The sequence below is a fragment of the Triticum urartu genome, chromosome 6 (assembly GCF_003073215.2).
Source record: "Triticum urartu cultivar G1812 chromosome 6, Tu2.1, whole genome shotgun sequence".
NCBI lineage: Eukaryota > Viridiplantae > Streptophyta > Magnoliopsida > Poales > Poaceae > Triticum > Triticum urartu.
The window spans coordinates 545,218,528-545,244,096 of record NC_053027.1 but is presented as its reverse complement, the minus strand read 5'-3'; positions in this window follow the sequence as shown (position 1 = coordinate 545,244,096).

Below are 25,569 nucleotides of genomic sequence, written 5' to 3'. Positions count from 1 at the left end.
ACAAGTCCCCCTACACACAAAATTTAGATATTCAAAACATATCAACATGTTGAGCAGTTAGGGAATCATGGAGGAAATGTTAGTGTGGTGCAAGGCGACAGATTACAGGATTAAAACAAATCGTGCGAAATGGCATGGTGGATTTACAAATCGTGCGAAATGGCATGGTGGATTTGGAAAGTAACATTCAAGCAGCAGTTTGAATCGATGAGCAGACTATACAAATTCTAACAAGGCTACAAGGCTACACATTTGAACACAAGAAACCATAAATTTGAACAACCAAATTGAGAATAGGAGTAGATCAACAATTGCATAGCAACTAAATTCTAAATATCACTGACCAACTGGGTCGAACAATACCCAAATGACGCGGTGCAGCGACACAAAAACATGGAAACCAACACAAAGTCTGCCAAAATTTCATCGCATCACCGAGCAAACACTGAGATCAGGCGGAAGAGACCAACACTAAATAGAGCAGTAACAGAGAGGGGATGGAGGAGCGGGTAACTTACAACATCACAAAAGATACTTCCACTTCTCACCATCGACCTTGCAAACCTGCGATTTAAACATAAATCAGGACACGGGATTTGCAAGAAAAACTATCACAGCATGAGTTCGAATAAGAACAAGGAGATAGGGGCGGGAGCAAAGGGAACCGAGATGCTTACCATGGAGACCTTCTTGACGTTGGAGTGCTTCCTGAAGCTGTCCCTGCAAAAATAGAACCAAAATGGGCCCCAGTCAGGACGCGTCACCATGCCACAGAAACAACGTGAATCGAACCACAACAACAAATCAAATCTGGGGCTCGCATGATGACTAAGACGACGCTTGGGCTTGTTGGAGTCTTTCTTGGAATTGCTCTTCTTCACCACAAGTCTGCATCACCACAGAAACAATAGCAGCAAAGCGAATCAGAACCCAACACGAAACAACATCAGGAAAACCCAAGCAGAACCACCACCGGAAATGAGTCCATCACCTAAAACCAAGCAGATAATAACATTGAGTAAGAAAGACTGGTGAGAGGTGTTGGTTTACCTAAAACCATTTCCTTGATAACACTCATTTCCGTCTAAAGCGAAATAAACATATGCATGCCAAGGTGAAATAGTACAAAGAAAGCACTCATCAGGTAGCAATGCATACAAAATCCCTATTTTACTAGTAGCAAATACTCTGTGTGTTAGCAGTAGTAAAAACTCATGCAGTACCAAATTCAAAAAAAATGTTGTAGCTAACAGAAGTATGGAACAATTGTTAACAACTCGAGTCAGAAAAGGTACGAGTCTCTTAAGAGAGACACAACTGATACTGATCAAAGATAATAACATAGCACAAAAATAGGTAGGTACATTGACTTCTTTAAAGACAATAAGCAGGACCAACAGATTCACATGTTACATCAGTATGAAGTTACAATGGCAGATGCTGAAGGAAATATGCCCTAGAAGCACTAATAAAGTTATTATTTATTTCCTTATATCATGATAAATGTTTATTATTCATGCTAGAATTGTATTAACCGGAAACATAATACATGTGTGAATACATAGACAAACAGAGTGTCACTAGTATGCCTCTACTTGACTAGCTCGTTAATCGAAGATGGTTATGTTTCCTAGCCATAGACATGAGTTGTCATTTGATTACCGGGATGACATCATTAGGAGAATGATGTGACTGACTTGACCCATTCCATTAGCTTAGGACTTGATCGCTTAGTTTGTTGCTATTGCTTTCTTCATAACTTATACATGTACCTATGACTATGAGATTATGCAACTCCCGTTTACCGGACGAACACTTTGTGTGCTACCAAACGTCACAACGTAACTGGGTGATTATAAAGATGCTCTATAGGTGTCTCCGAAGGTACTTGTTGGGTCAGCGTATTTCGAGATTAGGATTTGTCACTCCGATTGTCGGAGAGGTATCTCTTGGCTCTCTCGGTAATGCACATCACTTAAGCCTTGCAAGCATTGCAACTAATAAGTTAGTTGCAGGATGATGTATTACGGAATGAGTAAATAGACTTGCCGGTAACGAGATTGAACTAGGTATTGAGATACCAACGATCGAATCTCGGGCAAGTAACATACCGATGACAAAGGGAAGAACGTATGTTGTTATGCGGTCTGACCGATAAAGATCTTCGTAGAATATGTGGGAGCCAATATGAGCATCGAGGTTCCGCTATTGGTTATTGACTGGAGACATGTCCCAGTCATGTCTACATAGTTCTCGAACCTGTAAGGTCCGCACGCTTAAAGTTTCGGTGACGATTGTATTATGAGTTTATGTGATTTGATATACCGAAGGTAGTTCGGAGTCCCGGATGAGATCGGGACATGACGAGGAGTCTCGAAATGGTCGAGACGTAAAGATCGATATATTGGACGATTATATTCGGACATCGGAAAGGTTCCAAGTGATTCGGGTATTTTTGGGGGTACCGGGAGTTACGGGAATACGAGGAAAAAGTAATGGGCCTCATGGGCCAAGTGGTGGAAGAGAGGAGGCAGGGCACGCGCCCCCCTAGCCCAAACCGAATTGGACTAGGGGGCCGGCGCCCCTTTCCTCTTTTTCCTCCTTCTCCTTCCTTGTCCTTCTCCTCCTTCCTTTCCTCCTCCTAGTAGGAGTAGGAAAGGGGAGTCCTACTCCTACTAGGAGGAGGACTCCTCCTCCTGGCGCGCCCATAGAGGGCCGGCCGGCCTCCCCCTTGTTCCTTTATATACAGGGGTAGGGGGGCACCTCTAGACACACAAGTTGATCAGTTGATCTCTCCCAGCCATGTGCGGTGCCCCCCTCCACCATATTCCACCTCGGTCATATCGAAGCAGTGCTTAGGCGAAGCCCTGCGTCGGTAGCAATATCATCACCGTAACCATGCCATCGTGCTGACGGAACTCTCCCGTGAAGTTCTGCTGGATCGGAGTTCGTGGGACGTCATCAAGCTAAACGTGTGCTGAACTCGGAGGTGTCGTGCGTTCGGTACTTGGATCGGTCGGATCGTGAAGACGTACGACTACATCAACTGCGTTGTGCTAACGCTTCCGCTTTAGGTCTACGAGGGTACGTGGACAACACTCTCCCCTCTTGTTGCTATGCATCACCATGATCTTGCGTGTGCGTAGGAAAATTTTGAAATTACTACGTTCCCCAACAATGGCATCCGAGCCTAGGTTTTATGCGTTGATGTTGTGCACGAGTAGAACACAAGTGAGTTGTGGGCGTTATAAGACATACTGCTTACCAGCATGTCATACTTTGGTTCGGCGGTATTGTTGGATGAAGCGGCCCGGACTGACATTACGTGTACGCTTACGCGAGACTGGTTTTACCGACGTGCTTTGCACACAAGTTGCTGGCGGGTGTCAGTTTCTCCAAATTTATTTGAACCAAGTGTGACTACGCCCAGTCCTTGCGAAGGTTAAAACAGCACCAACTTGATAAACTATCGTTGTGGTTTTGATGCGTAGGTAAGAACGGTTCTTGCTAAGCCCGTAGCAGCCACGTAAAACTTGCAACAACAAAGTAGAGGACGTCTAACTTGTTTTTGCATGACATGTTGTGATGTGAAATGGTCAAGACATGATGCTAAATTTTATTGTATGAGATGATCAAGTTTTGTAACCGAGTTATCGGCAACTGGCAGGAGCCATATGGTTGTCGCTTTATTGTATGCAATGCAATTGCGCTATAATGCTTTACTTTATCACTAAGCGGTAGCGATAGTCATGGAAGCATAAGATTGGCGAGACGACAACGATGCTACAATGGTGATCAAGGTGTCGCGCTGGTGACGATGGTGATCATGACGGTGCTTCGGAGATGGAGATCACCAGCACAAGATGATGATGCCATATCATATCACTTATATTGATTGCATGTGATGTTGATCTTTTATGCATCTTATCTTGCTTTGATTGACGGTAGCATTATAAGATGATCTCTCACTAAATTTCAAGACAAAAGTGTTCTCCCTGAGTATGCATCGTTGCCAAAGTTCGTCGTGCCCAGACACCACGTGATGATCGGGTGTGATAAGCTCTACGTCCATCTACAACGGGTGCAAGCCAGTTTTGCACATGCAGAATACTCAGGTTAAACTTGACGAGCCTAGCATATGCAGATATGGCCTCGGAACACTAAGACCGAAAGGTCGAGCGTGAATCATATAGTAGATATGATCAACATATTGATGTTCACCATTGAAAGCTACTCCATTTCACGTGATGATCGGTTATGGTTTAGTTGATTTGGATCACGTGATCACTTAGAAGATTAGAGGGATGTCTTTCTAAGTGGGAGTTCTTAAGTAATATGATTAATTGAACTTAAATTTATCATGAACTTAGTACCTGATAGTATCTTGGTTGTCTATGTTTGATTGTAGATAGATGGCCCGTGCTGTTGTTCCGTTGAATTTTAATGCGTTCCTTGAGAAAGCAAAGTTGAAAGATGATGGTAGCAATTACACGGACTAGGTCCGTAACTTGAGGATTATCCTCATTGCTGCACGGAAGAATTACATCCTGGAAGCACCGCTAGGTGCCAGGCCTGCTGCTGGAGCAACACCAGATGTTATGAACATCTGGCAGAGCAAAGCTGATGACTACTCGATAGTTCAGTGTGCCATGCTTTACGGCTTAGAATCGGGACTTCAACGACGTTTTGAGCATCATGGAACATATACGATGTTCCAGGAGTTGAAGTTAATATTTCAAGCAAATGCCCGGATTGAGAGATATGAAGTCTCCAATAAATTCTATAGCTGCAAGATGGAGGAGATTAGTTCTGTCAGTGAACATATACTCAAAATGTCTGGGTATCATAATCACTTGACTCAACTGGGAGTTAATCTTCCTGTTGATAGTGTCATTGACAGAGTTCTTCAATCACTGCCACCAAGCTACAAGAGCTTCGTAATGAACTATAACATGCAAGGGATGGATAAGACAATTCCCGAGCTCTTCGCAATGCTAAAGGCTGCGGAGGTAGAAATCAAGAAGGAGCATCAAGTATTGATGGTCAACAAGACCGCCAGTTTCAAGAAAAAGGGCAAAGGGAAGAAGAAGGGGAACTTCAAGAAGAACAGTAAGCAAGTTACTGCTTAGGAGAAGAAACCCAAATCTGGACCTAAGCTTGAAACTGATTGCTTCTACTGCAAGCAGACTGGACACTGGAAGCAGAACTGCCCCAAGTATTTGGCGGATAAGAAGGATGGCAAGGTGAATAAAGGTATATGTGATATACATGTTATTGATGTGTACCTTACTAGAGCTCGCAGTAGCACCTGGGTATTTAATACTAGTTCTGTTGCTAACATTTGCAACTCGAAATAGGGACTACGGATTAATCGAACACTGGCAAAGGACGAGGTGACGATGCGCGTGGGAAATGGTTCCAAAGTCAATGTGATCGCGGTCGGCACGCTACCTCTACATCTACCTTCGCGGTTAGTTTTGTACCTAAATAATTGTTATTTGGTGCCAGCGTTGAGCATGAACATTATATCTGGATCTTGTTTGATGCGAGGCGGTTATTCATTTAAATCAGAGAATAATGGTTGTTCTATTTATGTGAGTAATATCTTTTATGGTCATTCACCCTTGATGAGTGGTCTATTTTTGATGAATCTCGATAGTAGTGATACACATATTCATAATGTTGAAACCAAATGATGCAGAGTTGATAATGATAGTGCAACTTATTTGTGGCACTGCCGTTTAGGTCATATCGGTGTAAAGCGCATGAAGAAACTCCATACTGATGGACTTTTGGAATCACTTGATTATGAATCACTTGGTACTTGCGAACCGTGCCTCATGGGCAAGATGACCAAAATGTCGTTCTCTGGTACTATGGAGAGAGCAACGGATTTGTTGGAAATCATACATACAGATGTATGTGGTCTGATGAATATTGACGCTCGTGACGGGTATCATTATTTTCTCACCTTCACAGATGATTTACGCAGATATGGGCATATCTACTTAATTAAACATAAGTCTGAAACATTTGAAAAGTTCAAAGAATTTCAAAGTGAAGTTGAAAATCATCGTAACAAGAAAATAAAGTTTCTATGATCTGATCGTGGAGGAGAATATTTGAGTTACGAGTTTGGTCTACATTTGAAACAATGCGGAATAGTTTCGCAACTCACGCCACCCGGAACACCACAGCGTAATGGTGTGTCCGAACATTGTAATCGTACTTTACTAGATATGGTGCGATCTATGATGTCTCTTACAGATTTACCGCTATCATTCTGGGGTTATGCTTTAGAGACTGCTGCATTCACGTTAAATAGGGCACCATCGAAATCCGTTGAGACGACGCCTTATGAACTATGGTTTGATAAGAAACCAAAGTTGTCGTTTCTGAAAGTTTGCGTCTGCGATGCTTATGTGAAAAAGCTTCAACCTGATAAGCTCGAACCCAAATCGGAGAAATGTGTCTTCATAGGATACCCAAAGGAAACTGTTGGGTACACCTTCTATCACAGATCCGAAGGCAAGACTTTCATTGCTAAGAATGGATCCTTTCTAGAGAAAGAGTTTCTCTCGAAAGAAGTGAGTGGGAGGAAAGTAGAACTTGATGAGGTAACTGTACCTGCTCCCTTATTGGAAAGTAGTACATCACAGAAACCGGTTTCTCTGACACCTACACCAATTAGTGAGGAAGCTAATGATAATGATCATGAAACTTCAGATCAAGTTACTACCGAACCTCATAGATCAACAAGAATAAAATCTGCACCAGAGTGGTACGGTAATCCTGTTCTAGAAGTCATGCTACTAGATCATGATGAACCTACGAACTATGAAGAAGTGATGGTGAGCCCAGATTCCGCAAAATGGCTAGAAGCCATGAAATCTGAGATGGGATCCATGTATGAGAACAAAGTGTGGAGTTTGGTTGACTTGCCCGTTGATCGGCAAGCAATTGAGAATAAATGGATCTTCAAGAAGAAGACTGACGCTGACGGTAATGTTACTGTCTACAAAGCTCGACTTGTTGCAAAAGGTTTTCGATAAGTTCAAGGGATTGACTACGATGAGACCTTCTCACCCGTAGCGATGTTTAAGTCTGTCCGAATCATGTTAGCAATTGCCACATTTTTATTATTATGAAATTTGGCAAATGGATGTTAAAACAGCATTCCTGAATGGATTTCGGGAAGAAGAGTTGTATATGATGCAGCTAGAAGGTTTTATCGATCCAAAGGGAGCTAACAAAGTGTGCAAGCTCCAGCGATCCATTTATGGACTGGTGCAAGCCTCTCGGAGTTGGAATAAACGCTTTGATAGTGTGATCAAAGAATTTGGTTTTGTATAGACTTTTGGAGAAGCCTGTATTTACAAGAAAGTGAGTGGGTGCTCTGTAGCATTTCTGCTATTATATGTGGATGACATATTATTGATTGGAAATGATATAGAATTTCTGGATAGCATAAAGGGATATTTGAATAAGAGTTTTTCAATGAAATACCTCGGTGAAGCTGCTTACATATTGGGCATTAAGATCTATAGAGATAGATCAAGACGCTTAATTGGACTTTCACAAAGCACATACCTTGACAAAGTTTTGAAGAAGTTCAAAATGGATCAGGCAAAGAAAGGGTTCTTGCCTGTGATTACAAGGTGTGAAGTTGAGTAAGAATCAATGTCCGACCACCGCAGAAGATAGAGAGAAAATGAAAGATGTTCCCTATGTTTCAGCCATAGGCTCTATCATGTATGCAATGCTGTGTACCAGACCTGATGTGTGCCTTGCTATACGTCTAGTAGGGAGGTACCAAAGTAATCCTGGAGTGGATCACTGGACAGTGGTCAAGAATATCCTGAAGTACCTGAAAAGGACTAAGGATATGTTTCTCATATATGGAGGTGACAAAGAGCTCATCGTAAATGGTTACGTTGATGCAAGTTTTTACATTGATCCGGACGATTCTAAATCGCAAACCGGATACGTGTTTATATTGAACGGTGGAGCTGTCAGTTGGTGCAGTTCTAAACAAAGCGTCGTGGCGGGATCTACATGTGAAGCGGAGTACATAGTTGCTTCGGAAGCAGCAAATGAAGGAGTCTGGATGAAGGAGTTCATATCCGATCTAGGTGTCATGTGCATCGGGTCCAATGAAAATCTTTTGTGAAAATACTGGTGCAATTGCCTTGGTGAAGGAATCCAGATTTCACAAGAGAACCAAGCACATCAAGAGACACTTCAATTCCATTTGGGATTTAGTCCAAGTGGGAGACATAGAAATTTGCAAGATACATATGGATCTGAATGTTGCAGACCCGCTAACTAAGCCTCTTCCACGAGCAAAACATGATCAGCACCAAGGCTCCATGGGTGTTAGAATCATTATTGTGTAATCTAGATTATTGACTCTAGTGCAAGTGGGAGACTGAAGTAAATATGCCCTAGAGGCACTAATAAAGTTATTATTTATTTCCTTATATCATGATAAATGTTTATTATTCATGCTAGAATTGTATTAACCGGAAACATAATACATGTGTGAATACATACAGAAACATAGTGTCACTAGTATGCCTCTACTTGACTAGCTCGTTAATCCAAGATGGTTATGTTTCCTAGCCATAGACATGAGTTGTCATTTGATTAACGGGATCACATCATTAGGAGAATGATGTGATTGACTTGACCCATTCCATTAGCTTAGCACTTGATCGTTTAGTTTGTTGCTATTGCTTTCTTCATAACTTATACATGTTCCTATGACTATGAGATTATGCAACTCCCGTTTACCGGAGGAACACTTTGTGTGCTACCAAACATCACAACGTAACTGGGTGATTATAAAGGTGCTCTACAGGTGTCTCCGGAGGTACTTGTTGGGTTGGCGTATTTCGAGATTAGGATTTGTCACTCCAATTGTCGGAGAGGTATCTCTGGGCCCTCTGGGTAATGCACATGACTTAAGCCTTGCAAGCATTGCAACTAATAAGTTAGTTGTAGGATGATGTATTACAGAACGAGTAAAGAGACTTGCCGGTAACGAGATTGAACTAGGTATTGAGATACCAACGATCGAATCTCGGGCAAGTAACATACCGATGACAAAGGAAAACAACGTGTGTTTTTATGCGGTCTGACCGATAAAGATCTTCGTAGAATATGTGCGAACCAATATGAGCATCCAGGTTCCGCTATTGGTTATTGACCGGAGACATGTCTCGGTCATGTCTACATAGTTCTCGAACCCGTAGGGTCCGCACGCTTAAAGTTTCGGTGACGATTGTATTATGAGTTTATGTGATTTGATATACCTAAGGTAGTTCGGAGTCCTGTATGAGATCGGGGACATGACAAGGAGTCTCGAAATGGTCGAGACGTAAAGATCGATATATTGGACGACTATATTCGGACATCGGAAAGGTTCCGAGTGATTAGGGTATTTTCGGGGGTACCGGGGAGTTACGGGAATACGAGGAAGAAGTAATGGGCCTCATGGGCCAAGTGGTGGAAGAGAGGAGGCAGGGCGCGCGGCCCCCCTAGCCCAAACTGAATTGGACTAGGGGGCCGGCCCCCCTTTCCTCTTTTTCGTCCTTCTACTTCTCCTCCTTCCTTTCCTCCTCCTAGTAGGAGTAGGAAAGGGGAGTCCTACTCCTACTAGGAGGAGGACTCCTCCTCCTGGTGCGCCCATAGAGGGCTGGCCGGCCTCCCCCCTTGCTCCTTTATATACAAGGGTAGGGGCACCTCTAGACACACAAGTTGATCAGTTGATCTCTCCCAGCCGTGTGCGGTGCCCCCCTCCACCATATTCCACCTCGGTCATACCGTAGTGGTGCTTAGGCAAAGCCCTGCGTCGCTAGCAATATCATCACCGTCACCATGCCGTCGTGCTGACGGAACTCTCCCGTGAAGCTCTGCTGGATCGGAGTTCGCGGGATGTCATCAAGCTGAACGTGTGCTGAGCTCGGAGGTGCCGTGCGTTCGGTACTTGGATCGGTCGGATCGTGAAGACGTACGACTACATCAACCGCGTTGTGCTAACGCTTCCGCTTTAGGTCTACGAGGGTACGTGGACAACACTCTCCCCTCTCGTTGCTATGCATCACCATGATCTTGCGTGTGCGTAGAAAAATTTTGAAATTACTACGTTCCCCAACAGATGCCAGGTGTGAAATGGATATGGCAAAAAAATATGCTCAGAACAGAAGATATTCAGATTGGGGGTAGGAGAGTTAGCCATATTCAAAAATGAAAAAATAGTAAATGGTACTACCAGACTACAAGTGAAGCTTATGATTACAGATACAGAACCGAAAGACCGAGTTTAAATATTTTAAGTTCAGAACATAAATGTAATCTAATGATGTCCATCACATTCCTATGCTTCCATGATGAATTATACACTTAATAGTTAACAACAAGCATAGGCAATTATGTATGACAAACTAAAACAATTTCTGCTCAACACGTGCAGTGGGTTTAACTTTTACAATAAAGTAAATTACAAGATATATCATAATAATTAATATCCCAGGGAGCAGATCATTGTACAGTTTTTCGTCCAACAAAACATGTATGCCAGAGCATGACTAGTGTATTCAACATATATCTGTAGCATTCTTTAGCACCTAATTATCAGCAAGAAATCAATGGCCAGATTAGCAGCACCACAACAAATTGGCACTAACACTTGGTCATCGACGTGATGCCCAAGCAAGGAACCAGCTCGCACACGCAAGATGATAATTGCATACATACAAATCATGTGCTGGCAGAAAAAAATCCAAGCAGGAGCTCATCTTCTCTCTCTGTTTGATAACTAACAACCTAAATAAAATAAAATAAAACATGACTTGTTCATATAGATCCCTCTAAAATTCCTTGGGACAAGTGCATCACATATTCGTCAACTTCGCAGCAGAAGTAGTGAGCAGAGGAAGAGGGGGAGGGAGATGGAGGAGCTACCTGCCACCGTCGCAATGGAAGCAGGGGAGCAGACCCCTCCTGCCCCTCCCCCACGAGCAGGACCGGGCTGCCAGCTGGGCACGCCCCTACTCCGCCTCCTCGAGCAGGAGACCCCCTTCCCCTACTGCTACTTGGCGTGCCGCATCACTAGTCACATCCTCATGCAAGAAGTACACAATAAAAAGACAAACGGTCAGTGAGGTACATTTTCAGAGCAACAGAAACTTAAAATTAACAGAAATACACACATCAAATGAAGCCACTAAGATACTTAAGTCCACCACATGGTGTCGAATTCTACTGTGGTATATAATTCGGTCAAATGAATGTAAACCTTGGAAACACCCTAGCCCAAGTAGACAGATCCACCGTCCCTCAGCTCCAAAGCTTCATAGACACCTACAAAAGAGAGATGATTCAGACAAGATTAGCTTCAGACAATAATTATGACAGGAACATTGTGTCCCTTCACTAGACATGAAGGGAGGCAAGACTTGATTATAAAGGTTGAAAGTAAAATAGTGATTGATGTAATAACAAAATGACCCACCAGTTCATGCACCGCTGGGAGTAAATTAGTTTGATGCAGTAATTTTCACTTCTTTTAGTCAGAGGTTTCTTGTAAAATCTATTTCATTTGTGTATCATTGACCTCACAGGATGTTAAATAACTTAACATCATGTTAAGAAAAATAAAGTAAAATATAAATACAAAAATTGTACTAGTTTTTTTGAGTATTTCTCTCAGCGACCAGCAGTATTGCCATGTATACACTCTTTTCTTCACATGCAAAAAAAATGTTCACTCTTTTCTACAGCACACATCACATTACTTTTGAGAGAAGTAAGATGCTTCCATGCATGTAGCACTCCGTGAGAAGTAAACTGCACTCTGTGAGAAGTAAACTGCTACTGTAGTACTATAGGCTGCTAGCCTCTACGTACATGCACTTGTCTAGATAATTCCAGCCTATACATGTAAATACTCATTGCTGGGATTCTTCATGGCAGTAGACCGCTCTGGTTGCAGGCGAACAACTCGTCAGTGAAAAGTTTGGAAGCCCCAGATTGGCAGCGCCTTTCAGCAAGCACAAGCCGAGCATAACCATGACGAACCAACCGATCTGTGGATATAACCAAAAAATAGATGCCAGAGCGGGCAAGGCGAAAATCGCACGCGCCACAGCATCTGAGCAAAAAAAATGCCACCTCGCGCGGAATCCATATGGCATAACCTAAACCCCCAAAAAATATAGCCGAGGGGAATTCAGAAACCCCAGACAGCGCCCTCGGACCCCTACCGGACCAGATCGGCCGCGCAATCAAAGCCAAGCCGCTGCCACACATGAGCGCGGCACCCACTAGCCGCTACCGCTACCAGATCGAGCTGAACCAGACTGACAGCACACAGATCGGGGAGACGGGGGATGGCGGATGGGGGCATGTCCGTACCTCGACGGTGGGGTTGTCGCGGCTGTCGAAGATCTAGCGGGCCTTCACAGACTGGATGGTCGCCGCCATGGCCGGAGCGGGAGCCGGAGCTGGTCTCGCGTTGCGTGGCTTAGGGAGGAAGCCGAGATCGAATCAGATCAGAGCAGATGGAGTGGAGTGGGTGTCCAGAATCCGGGAGCCGAGGTCGTCGAACGTCCATCTCGGCCTTCACAGGAGAGTGAGTGGAAGGGGAGTCGGAGGAGGTGGGGATCCGGCTCATGGAGGAGAGCGAGTGGAAGGGGACGACAGTGTTGGGCGGAATCGATGGGGGTGGCGGCGCACGGAGGAGGGCGCGGCTAGGGTTTGGACGAGGGGTGAGAGGGAGTTGCGCTTATTCGGGAGGGGGATGAGAGGGATGAGGGGTGGAGGGGGTGGGGGAAGAGGGCTGCCGTCGGATCCGGGCCTATCCAACGGTGGTCGATGCATGATCCGCATGAGGTGCTCATGGACCAATCAGAATGCAATAAAGGCCTTGATGACATTATGACCATATAAATAGGTCGTAATTGATTAAAAATAAGTTCTTTTGCAGGAGAAAAGCATTTTTCATTTTCAAAGTATAAAAAATAGTTTTGTTGTGACGAACCTACCAACTCTATGTATTAAACCAAATTTTATGTATAATTGACAAAATGATTTTATGTAAAATGTTTTTGATCCACGTTTCGTCAAATTGACGGAAAAACCATTTTTCATTTTTCGAGTACACAAATTGAGTTTTTTAAGGACCTACCATATATTTGTTGAAAAATTGGATCAAATCATTTTTCTAAACATTAGTCCATATTTAATGCACAATTGACCAAATGGTTGGGTGTCAAAAGTTTTGATCCACCTCTTGTGAAAAAGACAAATTTGAACTGCAGCTGCCTCGTAGTTTGCTATTAAATTTTTCCAAAAATCATTTCTAGGTACAAAAGTATCTATTTAATAAGAGAAACACTAAAAAAATTGCAAGATTCAACCACTAGCTAGGAACGGTCATGCCAGCCGTTTTCACAGCATTTTGAAACGGGCATAAAAAATTCAAAAAAATTCAACAAATTGGGAAACCTTCGCATTGTGTCATTATATGTGACCAAGTTTCCATGAAAAATAATAACCTTGTAATACGACAATTATTTTAAAAAGTGTTCTCAGAAATGAGCTATCGCGCGTGAAGATTCATGGCTTTCAACCCAAATGATCGATCTTATGGCCACATTCATGGCATAGTTTTGTTCAAATGATCTCCATATTGTGCACAAGGGTGCATCTTGGAATCCAAACAATGTTGCCTAAGGGAGTTAATTTTCTTGGACGAAAAAATCATTTTCCATTTTTTGAGTGCCCCAAATGAGTTTTTTTGTGAAGGACCTACCATATTTGTTTGCAAAATTGGACCATAAATTTTCTAAAATACTAGCCATATTTATGCAACAATTGACCAAATGGTTGGGTGGTAAAAAGTTTTTATCCACCTCTAGTGAAAAAGACAAATTTCCCTCGCCGATTGAGTAGGAAGCAGGTCAAATTTGAACTACAGCTGACTTGTAGTTTGCCCTTTATTTTTTCCAAAAATCATTTATAGGTACATAAGTATCTATTTCATCAGAGAAACATCAAACGTTTTCCAAGATTCAACCACTAGCTAGGAACAGTCAAGCCCGCTGTTTTGACCGCATTTTGAAACGGGCATAAAAAATTCAAAAAAACTAAAAAAAATGGAAAACCTTCGCATTATGTCATTACATGTGACCAAGTTACCAGAAAAAATAGTAAAATTGTAATACGATGATTATTTAAAAAAAAGTGTTCTCGGAAATGAGCTATCATGTGTGAAGATTCATGGCTTTTAAGCCAAATGGTCAATCTTCTGACCACATTCATGGCATAGTTTGTTCAAATGATCTCATATTGTGCACAAGGGTGCATCTTGGAATTCCAAACAATGTTGCCTAAGGGAGTTTTCATTTTCTTTGCACAGAAAATTCATTTTCCATTTTCCGAGTGCCCGGAATGAGTTTTTTTTGTGAAGGACCTACCATATATTTGTTGCAAAATTGGACCAAATCAATTTTATAAAATACTAGGCCATATGCACAATTGACAAAATGGTTGGGTGTCAAAAGTTTTGATCCACCTCTGGTGAAAAAGACAAATTCCCGCCGATTCAGTAGGAAGCGGGTCAAATTTGAACTGCAGTTGCCTTGTAGTTTGCTCTTTATTTTTCCAAAAATCATTTATAGGTACATAAATATCTATTTCATCAGAGAAACATCAAAAGTTTTCCAAGATTGAACCACTAGCTAGGAACGGTCAAGCCCGCCGTTTTGACCGCATTTTGAAACGGGCATAAACAAATAAAAAAATAAAAAATGGAAAATCTTCGCATTTGTGTAATTACATGTGACCAAGTTACCAGAAAAAAATATTAAACTTGTAATACGATGATAATTTTAAAAAAGTGTTCTTAGAAATGAGCTATCATGTGTGAAGATTCATGGCTTTCAAGCCAAATGGTCAATCTTGTGGCCACATTCATGGCATAGTTTGTTCAAATGATCTCATATTGTGCACAAGGGTGCATCTTGGAATTCCAAACAATGTTGCCTAAGGGAGTTTTCATTTTCTTTGCACGGAAAATTCATTTTCCATTTTCCGAGTGCCCGAAATGAGTTTTTTTGTGAAGGACCTACCATATATTTGTTGCAAAATTGGACCAAATCAATTTTCTAAAATACTAGGCCATATTTAATGCACAATTGACAAAATGGTTGGGTGTCAAAAGTTTTGATCCACCTTTGGTGAAAAAGACAAATTCCCGCCGATTCAGTAGGAAGCGGGTCAAACTTGAACTGCAGTTGCCTTATTGTTTGCTCTTTATTTGTTCCAAAAATCATTTCTAGTTACATAAGTATCTATTTAAGCATAAATACATGGTTTGCTGGCGATACGTCAAGGTTTGGATGGTGGACCAGGGCCCCAACTCCAAAGCGCGTGAACTCGCATGCCTGGTGCGTGGTCACCGCGTCACCTTGGCGTTGACATGCGTTCTGGGAGGCCTAGGCATGTCTAGCGGGTTGGGAACTCCCCGGGTAGGTGCTAGGAAGAAAATTACAATAGAAGAATCTCACGAGGAGACCGACCTATGCTGAAAGATGAATTAGCAGCCAAGTAGTGTTTGATTGGCAGTACGAGAAATGCACATGGCCAATGGGCGTGACTTTTGGCTGAGGATGATCATCTACTAAGAAGAATGTCTTCGCAAATTTTCAGATCAAAAGGAGGAACCTAGGTGGTACTTGCTTTGCAAAGTACCACACTGGACAGAAATATGAATGTTGAAGCTGGGCTCAAAATAATGAATGGATTGAGCTGAAATTTGGTGGAGGATGGTTATTTGGGCATTGCAAAGCACCGTAGAAAATTGATACCATTTGGACATGCGAAAGTGGTAATTCCTTCACAATGCTCTTCTATGGACAGAAACTTGGGAAAACTAGTGAGAGAAATTGGATGAATGAAATGATCTTGAATTTGGTGTGGGTAAGTTACATAGGTATGGTTATGCCTTGGTAGATTTTCAGATCATTTGGGTAAGCCTAGATAGTACTTACTTCACAAAGCTTCCCTCGAGGTAGAAACTTTGGAAATTTCCTGAGAAAGATTTACTAGGAAAATGGAGCTGAATATTATCATGTGTCAATGATTTGGGTATGGAAGAGTGCCCAAAGAGTTTGAGGGTAATAGGAGGGGTCTAGATAACACTTGCTTTGCAACGTGCCAATCTGGCCATAAAATATAAATTGAACCTGGGCTCACATAGATAATTTGACTGAGCTGCAATTTGGAGGAGGGTGATAATTTGGTCATATGAAGGAACTGTATAAATTTCATGTCATTTGGATATATAAAAAGGTACTTCCTTCACAATGCTTGTAGGTGGACAAAAACTTAGGAAATTTGCCGAGGAAGATTTTCTAGGCAAATGGAGCTGAATTTTGTCATGCGGCAATGATTTGGATAGGAAAGAGTGCCCAAGAATTCCGAGGGCAATCAAGAATATATAAATAGCACTTCCTTCATAAAGTGATGTTGTGAACAGAATAGGAAAATGAATATTGTTGAATTATTTTTTAACAAGGCAAGGAAGTATTTTTACATATTTGACGAAGATATGACCCAAAGAATTTATGAGATTTTTTTGGGAATTTTCGGAATGACAGAAATATAGGTTGCTTCACAACTGTCACAGCACCAGTTCAGCCCTTGCTTGACTTTGCTTGTTCATCATGCCATCATGTTTAAATTCCAAAGAAACTTGAAATGGGGATTTCCTAAACCCCTAGCATCAAAGGAAGCCACTAGGTTCAACTAAAATATTTTCAGTAAATCCAAATGGCTTTCAAAAATGTTCATCATTTATGGAAAATGCTGTAAATAGTAACCAGAGGTGATGCACATTTTTCCATGACATATTTGGGCTCTGAATTAAATCATACTTTATTTGCATTTGAGCATTTAAAAGCTATAAAATATTTTAAATGCTCAAATAATCATAAACTAAAATGTTTACTGTTGAATATATTATAAACAGTAGCCATGATTAGTTTCATGATTTTTGAAAATGCTTTAGCATTTTAATTAAGTTAAAACAATTACAGAAAATAGAAAATAGAAACTAAAATCTAAGAGAGAGAGAGAGAAGGACTAACCTGGCGCTCACCAACCGGCCCAGCTCCTGTGCTGGTCCAGGACTGTGCGGCCCAGCCCACCTGGCCCCTCCCCTGTCGTCTTCCTCCCCGCGCCAATAGGCAGCACGCGTGGCCGAGGCACGCCGGCACGCGCCCGGCCACCTCCTGCTCGCCGACGAGCCCCTGGACGCGTGGACGACTCTCCCGTGTTGTCCCGATCCCGCTGACCCCCTCTCACTCTCTCTCGAGCTCTTTCCCTCCTTTGCTTTCTCTCCCTCTCATGCCCGAGCGCAGCTATCGCCACCGACGTCGTTCTCCGCGGCCACAACCACCGCCTCACCTCCCCAACGCATCCCAAGGATCTGCCTCGACCCACTCTTCCCCCTCACCGTGCCAAGCGATGCCGGGAGCCCTGCAGTGATGCCCTCACCGTCGTCTTCTTCCTCCGGACGTCGGAGATCGGCTTCGCCGTTTTGCCACACCAGACCGCCCCGAGCCCACTGACCGTCCCTGCGTGTTCTCTGTGAGCCCCCGCATCTTTTCCCCCTCCTCCCCTGCTCACGACCGTGCGGTAGCCGCCGCCTCCATGAGCTCCAAAGCTCGCCGCCGCCATACCTCATCGCCGCCGTGGGCTGAGCTCGAACCGCTCGCGGCCGTGCACCTAAACATGCTCCTGGTGCCTTCAGGAGGCGAAAGCAGCCACCAGATGGCCCCCTAGCGCCTCGTAGCCCCGTGCCCGCATGCGCCCGTACTCCGGCCGCCGTCCGGCTCACCGCTACCGCCGCTACACGCCACCCCAGCACCTACCGCTGCCACCACTTGATGTGCGCTGCTGCGTACGTTCAAACGCAACAGACCGCGGCCAAAATGATGCCTTGTGGGGGGGCCCAGTTTGACCCACTAGGTCACTGACGTGTGGGCCCCATGCCATTAACTAAACTAGGTTAGTATTAGTTTAACGCTAACTAAACTTAGTTAGTTAATTGACACTGACAGACGGGACCCACAGGTCAGGGTTGACCTGGACCGTCTCAGTTGACCGCTGACGTCACACTGACGCCAGGCTGACGCGGTAAATCTTTTCTGGATTTATTCTTATATAGGAAATTCCAGGAAATATTCATTGTAATTCAACCATAACTCCAAATCAAACAAATTATATGAAAAATGATCAGAAAAATCCAATCTATCCATCTGTACTGGTTTCATGCATGTTTAAGCAACTTAACATTGCTATTTAGCTCAAAACATGTTAATGCACTTTATAAACCCATAACTTGAGTTTGCATTTGAATCTTTGATTCAAATGAGCTCAAACCATCCGGGTTGTAGATGCATTAGCCCAACACAACATATTGACATGTCATGATCATGCATCATATTGTGCATTGCATTGATTGTGTTTTCCTTCTCTGTTGCCGGTATTTGCCCCCTCTCAATAGACGTGCTCCCGACGATGAGTTCGATGACACCGATGAAGAACTATATTATCTTCAGAAGTGCCAGGCAAGCAAAAACCCCTCACTACTAGGAAAAAGCCTACTAATGGCGCACCTAATTTGGCCATTAATGGCGCATTAGTGGTGCGCCATTAGTAGCACGCCATTAGTATATTTTACTAATGGCGCACCACTGGTGCTCCATTAGTATCTGGTATACTAATGGCGCACCTCAGATGCGCCATTATATATACAACAGTGCGCCATTTGTATGCCTCCCAGGGGGCCATGTATACCCAGGTGCTTTGGCATACTAATGGCGCACGACAGCAAGATGCGCCATTAGTAACTTCGGCATACTAATGGCGCACTTTTTAGTGATGCGCCATTAGTATCCTTTGACATACTAATGGCGCACTATGATGTGATGCGCCATTAGTATGAATATTAGGTTTTTTTATTTTTTTATTTTCTGTTTTTTGCACAGGTTACAAAATGTATAATTGGACAAAATATAGACAGCACACATCAACAACAGATTCATCGAATACAATAGAAGATTAGTCTCTGAATACAATTCATCATTTTAGTCTCCGAATACAAGTCATCATATTAGTCTCCGAATTGAAAAGACCGAACAAAGATAGAACATTATATTACAAGTCTCGAGACCACGAGTTTGTCTTCACATTACAAGTCGATATCGATCATCTAAACTACCATCACATAGAAGAGAGCTGCGGTCATCACGATGAGCATCATCACGATGAAACTCGTCTTCATCCGGTTCCTCCAACGCTCCCTCCCCTCTCCCGCTAGATAGCGGGCGTATCTAGATTCGGCCTCGGCCCTAGTGGCGTACCCTTTGTAACTGTTACCGCTGAATCGGTGAACCTGTCTCTGACACTCCTCCCAGTCGTCGTAGACTCCGGGAACCTTACCCTTGTACACGACATACCACGGCATCGCTATGCAATAGCCAAATGAAACGTTAGTACCAATTCACAAACAATACATAAGCAATATATAAGTATGCAACAGAACGATCAGAAGAGAAAACCAAGACACTAATAGCATCGATTACATCTTAAGTTGAACGACTCTCGAAACCAAAGAGACATACTACAAGTTCATTAAAGTTTAATTACAACATGAGCCAATCGATGTTTCAGAACTAGACACAGCATCACTGCTTTCGACTCGAGTCAAGGGACTGGAGCGTGGATGAAGCCGCCGTCTATCGTGGGAGTCATGAAAGAACGGGCGTTGTCAGCCTGCATTTGTAGGATTGTGTCGATGTCACTGTTGGACGGTTGATTTCTGAGGTAGAACTGCCCCGAGGTACGAAGGACATCTTGATGGATGATTTCCGCAAACTCCGACTAGATGCGAAAGAATTCTTGTCTGATGTCCACATCCTGGATTGCCGACACGCTCGTGGCCCAATCTTTGAGTCTACTCGGTAGCAGAAGTTGATGATGGTCCCGTACGATCGCCCGCATGTGATGGATGGCGTAGTAGGCACCCTTCTGACCGCCAGGCGGCTGCTTGACGCAGCAGAACGTCGTATTGTGGGAGAACACGTGCTTGTCGTACTTACGAATAGGCCTGGTGAAGGTGCCTCCAGATTTGACGTAGCCGGGGAGAACATCATCAAGAACCTTCTTGACATTTGTGTAGTCTACGTTCGACTGACGGTCCGGGTCGAAATACGTGGCCATGGAATATTTGGGGCTTAGGAGGATGAGCGTGCAATGTGTGTCACTGCAGAAAACACGGAATGTTAAAAGAAAAATGATCGAAATCTAAGAATTCATATGTTACGGGGCGGTTGAGGGGAGGACTTACTCGGGAAAGTAAGGCACGAGGAAGTTATCCTTATCTTGGTTTGCCAGAATGACGCCTTCGAGGCAAGAACTCGTGACTTGCCGGTCCCCAGTGCTGCCCAAGATCTTGGCACGCATGTAGAAGGGGTCGACTATCACGATGTCAAGGGTCTTGTCACGAATGATCCGCATCTCCATACTCAGCGAAAATAGCCGAAAGAAGGTGTAGTGCAGCGGATGAAGGTTCAACATAGCGTGGATGTCATCAAACCACAGGACGATCGTACCCCCGATGGAGTTATCCACAAAGCCCTTGCCCTCTGGCACCTTGGCCGCGAAAACCGGGTATGCCACATCCTTCTCTCCGAGACGCTGCTTCTCCAAAGAAAGAACACTGTCATGCAGACTCCGCATAGCACCGGTTGCAGCATCGAGCATATTTCTCGGTAGCATCGGCCTACCCACCACATGCACCCTCCTCGAGATATCCTCAGGTGAAGGTGGCCCGTCCTGAGCACGGATCGTACTCGGTGCCAGCTGGCCCGCACCCTTGTTAGTCTTTCTTTTGCGTGCCTTCTTCTTCTCCTATAATGGGACCGAGTTCTTCTCACAGACCGCCTTCTTGAGTGTGTTGGGGCTGATCATATTTCGCACCTCGCCTATCTGAGGCTCGGTGAAGTCGGCAGCTGGAGGCGTCTCCTGAGAGCTGAACTGCAGACGACGCCTGTTGCAACTTGGCTTCTCTGCGGTACCAGCTAGATCGCGCACGTCTTTTGTTGGGTTGGGTTCTTGAGAAGGAGGCCCCATGAAGTCTCCACCGTACCCATGATCGGCAAAGTACTGATCGACGTTGGCAAATGTATCGTCGTCGTCGTCGTTCTGATCCTGTGCCATATGCATGTTTGGATCCAGTGGCATAGGGATGTCCGGCACCGTTGCGGCGGTCTTGCCATGGGGCCGACTTGGCGCCGGCACGACTGGCGGTGTTGTATTTGGGGTGGTGTCCCCCGCCCCCAAACGAATCTGGCTCTTCGGCCAAAGCAGGGGCCAGGTCAGGCACGCGCTGAGGGTCATCACGTCATCATCGTCGGCCCCGATGGGTCGAATCGGAGGTAACAACTCGTCGCAGCCTGGCAGCACCCGAACCAGTTGAACCCTAAACAAGTTGGGTGGCATCTGGGTACCGTGGAACAAGGGGTTGCCCGGTTGAACAATTTTTCCCTTGGCGACATCGACCAACTCGTTGTTCACGAAGTGCAGGAGAGTGCAGGGAACGTCGGCGGCGCCCTGCGAAAACATGTAGGGCGTCAGGGATGCCCAGTCAAAGGCAAGGAGATGAAGTCCTCGGCCGAGAGAGGCTTAATTAGTTACCGTGATGATGGCGTCGAGCTCGGCTAATGTCAAGGCACCGCCAACGGCGGGCATGCAGTTGACGGAGGGGCCGCTTGCTGCAGAGGTGACGGCCGACATACACCCGGGTGCATTAAGCTCCCGTGCCGGCGTCGGAGACACCAATGCCGCCTCCGCCGGAGACACCAATGGCCCCGCCATCACGTTCTGCGAGTTGCTGGCCGCGAAGCTAGGAATCGGGGGCGGCCCCTGTTGGCCGCCCGCAATCCACGCACTAATTCCCTGGATCAAGGTAGGCACAATGGCGGTGATCGTCGCTCCGAGTTGTTGTTGCACTTGCTCTTGGACAATCTCCGGAATCCGTGCCACCTGTGCCCTGAGTTCTTGAACCTCGCGCGCCTGGCTTTCGGAGCTGGTCTTTTTCTCCTTTCGCCCACCAGTGTTATAGTATGACGACCATTTTGTCGACAAGCCTTTGCCGGCCACACGACCAGCTGACGTCGGCTTACTGAGCATATCCTTGTTCTTCATTACATTCAACGCCCTATTTAGACTGGTGTCCCAAGGTTTGCTCTTAGTCAACCCCGCGCTACTGCTTTCAGTCGCCTGCGGAAGGAATGTGAACCATTTAGAAATTTGGCTTCATTAATTAGAATGCAACCATATGGAGCTAATTACGCGGGGGTGTATTCCTTACCAGAACAAGCTCAAGCGCCCTGGTCTTCGGATCCGTGGTAAGCTCCTTTGTTTTCGGGTCCTTCTTGTACCGGGCCCTGACAAAGTTCCTGGTCTACTTGTCACCGTATTTATCGAAGAGGGGCGGTAGGCCTTGCTCGGCACGGTCCGCCTCCTCCTTGTCCCATATAGGCTCCGCCACTCTGTAACCGCCGGGACCGAGTGTGTGTTCCCCTAAGTTCAGCTCCCGCATTTCTTTCCCCCACTTACTTGATTCGGAGTTTGCAGTGCTCGAGCAATTGATCTTGAAGTCATTGTAGTCATCTTCGGTGATCGAAGGATTTTTCTCCTTGATCTTCTCATAACTCTCACCTTTCTCGATCATTCTCTTCATATTGCTTTTCCATGTAGACAGGGCCTTGCTCATCTTCGTGAGGGCAGCATTGTTCACTTTATTCCCTTTGAGGCTTGTGTTTTCAAATTCAGCGGGGAACTTGTATCGTTCATGCAGCTTCGTGAAGAGGAGGTTGCGCAAATTCCCTCGGTCAGGATGCCTCAGGTTCTCGGTGTTGATCGAGACGGTGCTCCGGAGAATGCACCCGAGCTGAAGCGAGTACCCCTTGACTATTCGTTCGGGCGCCGTTGGATTCCCGTCGGAGTCCACTTCAGTAACTTCCTCCTTGAGGGTGCGGAGCACGGTCGGGCGCCGGTCCTTCCGTTGCCTCTTCGGTTGGCTGCCATCTGTGCGTGCGCCGCCATCATCAGTGGTGGCATCCTCGGCGGCACCATCAGTGGTGGCATCAGTGGGGTCATCCTCGGCGGTACCATCAGTGGTCCCAGGATCGGTGGGGCAGGCGGCGTCCTCATACAAGTGAGGTTGTTCCTCCATCTCCTGGGACAGCTCCCAGAATTTCTTGCCGCCCGAACCCCCGGCCTCATCGTTGTTGGCCATGTTTCTCTATAAATAGGAACAAAGTTTGGTCAAAAAGTTGGTTATTGTCAAGGAACAAGATCTCTAAGTTGACCAAATATCCTAATTCTCGAGGAATGTCGCCAAAAAGTTGGTTATTGTCAAGGAATAATTGAGAGATGTTTGTGATATTGCCTAGGTGTTTTGGGATAGAACCTGTTAGTGTGTTGTTGCTAAGGTCCAAGTCCACGTTCTCAGGGTAACCTAGTTCTTGAGGGGTGTGTCTAGAAAGTTGGTTGCTGCAAAGATACAAGGTTGTGAGTTTGGTCAAATTGCCTATGATGTTTGTGATATTGCCTTGGATCTTGAAGGCACTGTTGCATGATGCAGTGGTACAGCCAGCATGGGACCTCATCTTTGCAGGCTAATTTTCTAGATTGTAACACTGGGATTTGTGCACAAGCTAAGCTAGCTAAGACAGTAGCTTCCTTGCAACCCACAAAAGACAAAGGAAAAGGGGTGAAAAGGGGGAGATGGTTAGCTTTGATGAGCAGGCAACATCTTCCTAACCGCTTCTTCTTGTCTCCTCTCACTATCTCTTCACACACATGGCAAGCAAGGGTGTCTGAGTGTGTGAAAAAAATACTAAACCAATCCAACCACTAAAGCAAATTAATTTTTATTTCGGTTGAGAATCGGGCACCTTCTAGGTCAAGAAAATTGGGCATGACCTTTGCTAATTTTCTTGACCTAGGAGTGCCCCATTTCTCAACCGAAACGGAAATTAATCAACGTTTCAGGAGAAAGGGGTCATTTTAGAAGATCACAAGTAGCAGCAGCATCACTTGACAAAATCACAACTAGCAGCAGCATCACAAGTAGTACAGCAGCAACATCATCACAAGTAGTACAGCAGCAGCAGCATCATCACAAGTAATACACTTAGCTACCAGTTCAGAAATACAGCTAAGATAAGATCATCACCACATTTTAGAAACATAGCTCATCATTTTCATTCTTGCAGATAAGATCATCACCACATTTCAGAAATACAGCTTCATAGGCTGTTCTCTGTATGCAAGCACAAGTGACATGAAAATGCTTGGCAATAGCACAAGTGACATGAAAATTCAGGAGTAGGAGATCACAAAAGTACAGTCCACAGGTTACTCCAAGTTTCTGAATTTTCAGTAAATTTTCTGTAAGAAAAGAACTAAAAGAAAAGAAATCCTAGGGTTAAAAAATCTGGAGCAAGTCCTAGCAGAACCACAAAATGTTCATCTACTCAAATTAATGTCCAAATAGTGTCATATCTGAAATTAACCTGTCATGTTCACTGCTCAAACATGAAGTACCAGTGTCATATCTGAAATTAACCTGTCATCTACTCAAATTAAAGTACTCAATTTTCTGCCCTCAAACAGTCAATGGGGTCAAAAAGCATGTAATCAACATAAACAACAATGCAGCATGTCCCCCAGATGTGAGTTTTACTCTAGTTAAGCATAGACCCAGTTTTATGCCCTAACATGCAATTTTGTGCATGGACATTCAAATCATAAGTGCACAAGTCAGTCGATTTTACAGATACTTTCCCTGATGCAGGCTAACACGTATTCCACAGGGAAACATATGCATTTGTACCAATACTAGTTTACCAGAAAAACAGAAAATGATGGGTATACATACAGATGGCTACTGCAACTGATTTTGAATAAATAAGCACACACACAGCTTAAACAACAACATAAGCTAATACATGTCCCTTGAAAATCTGCATGTACCTACAAGCCAAATTTGGAGCCTTGTACTGCAATGCAGGACCCAAATAACATCACACAAGGTAACTGCAACTGATTCCTGAGCAGTCGATGAACATACAAGCATGTATTGTAAGCACCAATTTGTAACTAGGCTACATGTCCCTTGAAAATCATCATGTACATACAAGCCAATTTGAAAGCTTTCTCCCCCACAATGCAGAACCCAGTACATCGCTAGCAACATCGGTTAATCAGAAAACGAAATGATGACTGCACCCATGGTAAGTAACTGTCAATGAAATTTCTGTATTCATGTAGCGTGCGCGTGAGGGGGAGAGGGGGAGAGGAGGAGGGGGAGCTCATGGGGGCAGTGGGGCGCGGGGAGGATGTCGGGGACGACAACGACGCAGGGGAGGAGGCGACGAGGTCCGGGTGGTGGTGGTGCTCCGGCGACGGTGGTGTGGACGGGGCGGC